At 51.9% G+C, this 4,039-nt stretch overlaps 2 long non-coding RNA genes across 3 annotated transcripts; one reads left to right on the top strand and one right to left on the bottom strand.

Moving 5' to 3' along the window:
- Positions 1-2,242: 2,242 nt before the first annotated feature.
- On the top strand, positions 2,243-3,505 carry LOC108446511. 2 transcript variants are annotated; one of them, XR_001861721.1, is made up of 3 exons: positions 2,243-2,605; positions 2,688-2,741; positions 2,807-3,505. It is a non-coding gene; the product is annotated as an uncharacterized LOC108446511 (long non-coding RNA). The 2 variants fall into 2 exon arrangements; XR_001861720.1 differs by having other exon boundaries at positions 2,688-3,505.
- On the bottom strand, positions 2,383-2,821 carry LOC108446512. The gene is made up of 2 exons (XR_001861722.1): positions 2,730-2,821; positions 2,383-2,475 (listed from the first exon to the last, which is right to left on the bottom strand). It is a non-coding gene; the product is annotated as an uncharacterized LOC108446512 (long non-coding RNA).
- Positions 3,506-4,039: the final 534 nt, after the last annotated feature.

The raw sequence follows: 4,039 nt of genomic DNA, 5'->3' as shown, positions 1-4,039 counted from the left end.
TCCTGGGAGAAGCACCCGGGGGTGCTCCGCGTCTGCCGCCAGCTCATCCAGGTGAGCCCGCGGGGGAGAGGGCGTTTCGGGGTGAAATGAGGACTTTTGGGGTGAAATGAGGAGTTTTGGGGGTTCCCATGAGGAATTTTGGGGGTTTGAGAAGGAATTTTGGGGTGAACTGAGGAGTTTTGGGGGTTAAATGAGGAATTTTGGGGATTTGAGAAGGACTTTTGGGGTTCAATGAGGAGTTTTGGGGTTAAATGAGGAATTTTGGGGCTTTGAGAAGGAATTTTGGGGTTAAATGAGGACTTTTGGGGGTTCCATGAGGAATTTTGGGGGTTCCATGAGGAATTTTGGGGGTTCCATGAGGAATTTTGGGGGTTCCATGAGGAATTTTGGGGGTTCCATGAGGAATTTTGGGGGTTTGAGAAGGAATTTAAGGGGTTAAATGAGGAATTTTGGGGGTTTGAGAGGGAATTCTGGGGATTCTATGAGGAATTTTGGGGTTGAATGAGGACTTTTGGGGTTGAATGAGGAATTTTGGGGGTTCCCATGAGGAATTTTGGGGATTCGAGAAGGAATTTTGGGGTTTTGACGAGGAATTTAAGGGGTTAAATGAGGAGTTTTGGGGTTCAATGAGGAATTTTGGGGGTTCCCATGAGGAATTTTGGGGATTCGAGAAGGAATTTTGGGGTTTTGACGAGGAATTTAAGGGGTTAAATGAGGAGTTTTGGGGTTCAATGAGGACTTTTGGGGGTTCCCATGAGGAATTTTGGGGATTCGAGAAGGAATTTTGGGGTTTTGACGAGGAATTTAAGGGGTTAAATGAGGAGTTTTGGGGTTCAATGAGGACTTTTGGGGGTTCCCATGAGGAATTTTGGGGATTCGAGAAGGAATTTTGGGGTTTTGACGAGGAATTTAAGGGGTTAAATGAGGAGTTTTGGGGTTCAATGAGGACTTTTGGGGGTTCCCATGAGGAATTTTGGGGATTCGAGAAGGAATTTTGGGGTTTTGACGAGGAATTTAAGGGGTTAAATGAGGAGTTTTGGGGTTCAATGAGGACTTTTGGGGGTTCCCATGAGGAATTTTGGGGATTCGAGAAGGAATTTTGGGGTTTTGACGAGGAATTTAAGGGGTTAAATGAGGAGTTTTGGGGTTCAATGAGGACTTTTGGGGGTTCCCATGAGGAATTTTGGGGATTCGAGAAGGAATTTTGGGGTTTTGACGAGGAATTTAAGGGGTTAAATGAGGAGTTTTGGGGTTCAATGAGGACTTTTGGGGGTTCCCATGAGGAATTTTGGGGATTCGAGAAGGAATTTTGGGGTTTTGACGAGGAATTTAAGGGGTTAAATGAGGAGTTTTGGGGTTCAATGAGGACTTTTGGGGGTTCCCATGAGGAATTTTGGGGATTCGAGAAGGAATTTTGGGGTTTTGACGAGGAATTTAAGGGGTTAAATGAGGAGTTTTGGGGTTCAATGAGGACTTTTGGGGGTTCCCATGAGGAATTTTGGGGATTCGAGAAGGAATTTTGGGGTTTTGACGAGGAATTTAAGGGGTTAAATGAGGAGTTTTGGGGTTCAATGAGGACTTTTGGGGGTTCCCATGAGGAATTTTGGGGATTCGAGAAGGAATTTTGGGGTTTTGACGAGGAATTTAAGGGGTTAAATGAGGAGTTTTGGGGTTCAATGAGGACTTTTGGGGGTTCCCATGAGGAATTTTGGGGATTCGAGAAGGAATTTTGGGGTTTTGACGAGGAATTTAAGGGGTTAAATGAGGAGTTTTGGGGTTCAATGAGGACTTTTGGGGGTTCCCATGAGGAATTTTGGGGATTCGAGAAGGAATTTTGGGGTTTTGACGAGGAATTTAAGGGGTTAAATGAGGAGTTTTGGGGTTCAATGAGGACTTTTGGGGGTTCCCATGAGGAATTTTGGGGATTCGAGAAGGAATTTTGGGGTTTTGACGAGGAATTTAAGGGGTTAAATGAGGAGTTTTGGGGTTCAATGAGGACTTTTGGGGGTTCCCATGAGGAATTTTGGGGATTCGAGAAGGAATTTTGGGGTTTTGACGAGGAATTTAAGGGGTTAAATGAGGAGTTTTGGGGTTCAATGAGGACTTTTGGGGGTTCCCATGAGGAATTTTGGGGATTCGAGAAGGAATTTTGGGGTTTTGACGAGGAATTTAAGGGGTTAAATGAGGAGTTTTGGGGTTCAATGAGGACTTTTGGGGGTTCCCATGAGGAATTTTGGGGATTCGAGAAGGGAGGAGCCACTGGAGTGACCGTGTGACCCCAAGGGTTGCCATGGTGACGGTGACTGTGTGTCCCCAAGGGTCACCATGGTGGCCACGTGGTGTCCCCAAGGGTTGCCATGGTGATGGTGACATCGTGTGTCCCCAAGGGTTGCCATGGTGACGGTGACATCGTGTCCTCGAGGAGCCACTGGAGTGACCCTTGTGCCCAAGGGTTGCCATGGTGACAGTGACCGTCTGTCCCCAAGGGTCACTGTGGTGGCCACGTGGTGTCCCCAATGGTTGCCATGGTGACGGTGGCATCGTGTCCCCAAAGGGTTGCCATGGTGACAGTGACTGTGTGACCCCAATGGTTGCCATGGTGACGGTGAATTGTGACCCAGTGGGGCCTCATGGAATCCAGGAGACCATGGTGACCGTGTCCCCCCCAAGGGTCACCGTGGGGACAGTGACATCGTGTCCCCAAGGGTTGCCATGGTGACGGTGACAACGTGTCCCCAAGGGTTGCCATGGTGACGGTGACATCGTGACCCCAAGGAGCCACCACAAGGACGGTGTGACCCCAAAGGTTGCCATGGTGACGGTGACAGTGTATCCCCAAGGGTTGCCATGGTTACAGTGACCGTGTGAGCCCAAGGGTCACCATGGTGGCCACGTGGTGTCCCCAAGGGTTGCCATGGTGACGGTGACAATGTGTCCTCGCGGAGCTGCTGGAGTGACCGTGTGTCCCCAAGGGTTGCCATGGTGACAGTGACGTTTCTCCAAGGGTTGCCATGGTGACGGTGACATCGTGTCCCCAAGGAGCCGCCACAAGGACGGTGTGACACCAAGGGTTGCCATGGTGACGGTGACATCGTGTCCCCAAGGAGCCGCCACAAGGACGGTGTGACACCAAGGGTTGCCATGGTGACGGTGACATCGTGTCCCCAAGGAGCCGCCACAAGGACGGTGTGACCCCAAGGGTTGCCATGGTGACGGTGACATCGTGTCCCCAAGGAGCCGCCACAAGGACGGTGTGACACCAAGGGTTGCCATGGTGACGGTGACATCGTGTCCCCAAGGAGCCGCCACAAGGACGGTGTGACCCCAAGGGTTGCCATGGTGACGGTGACATCGTGTCCCCAAGGAGCCGCCACAAGGACGGTGTGACACCAAGGGTTGCCATGGTGACGGTGACATCGTGTGACCCCAGGGGTTGCCATGGTGACAGTGATGTGTGTCTCCAATGGTTGCCATGGTGACGGTGACAATGTGACCTCGAGGAGCCCCTGGAGTGACCGTGTGACCCCAAGGGTTGCCATGGTGACAGTGACATTGTGTCCCCAAGGAGCCACCACAAGGACGGTGTGACCCCAGGGGTTGCCATGGTGACGGTGACATCGTGTCCCCAAGGCTTGCCATGGTGATGATGACATCGTGTGTCCCCAAGGGTTGCCATGGTGATGGTGACATCGTGTGTCCCCAAGGGTTGCCATGGTGACGGTGACATCGTGTCCTCGAGGAGCCACTGGAGTGACCCTTGTCCCCAAGGGTTGCCATGGTGACCGTGTCCCCCCCAAGGGTCACCGTGGGGACAGTGACATCGTGTCCCCAAGGGTTGCCATGGTGACGGTGACATCGTGTCCTCGAGGAGCCACTGGAGTGACCCTTGTCCCCAAGGGTTGCCATGGTGACCGTGTCCCCCCCAAGGGTCACCGTGGGGACAGTGACATCGTGTCCCCAAGGGTTGCCATGGTGACGGTGACATCGTGTGTCCCCAAGGGTCGCCATGGTGGCCATGGGGTGTCCCCAATGGTTGCCA

Source organism: Corvus brachyrhynchos, unplaced genomic scaffold (assembly GCF_000691975.1).
Source record: "Corvus brachyrhynchos isolate BGI_N302 unplaced genomic scaffold, ASM69197v1 scaffold1045, whole genome shotgun sequence".
NCBI classification, from domain to species: domain Eukaryota; kingdom Metazoa; phylum Chordata; class Aves; order Passeriformes; family Corvidae; genus Corvus; species Corvus brachyrhynchos.
The sequence above is the reverse complement of the archived record's forward strand: the minus strand, read 5'-3'. Positions and strand labels throughout refer to the sequence as shown.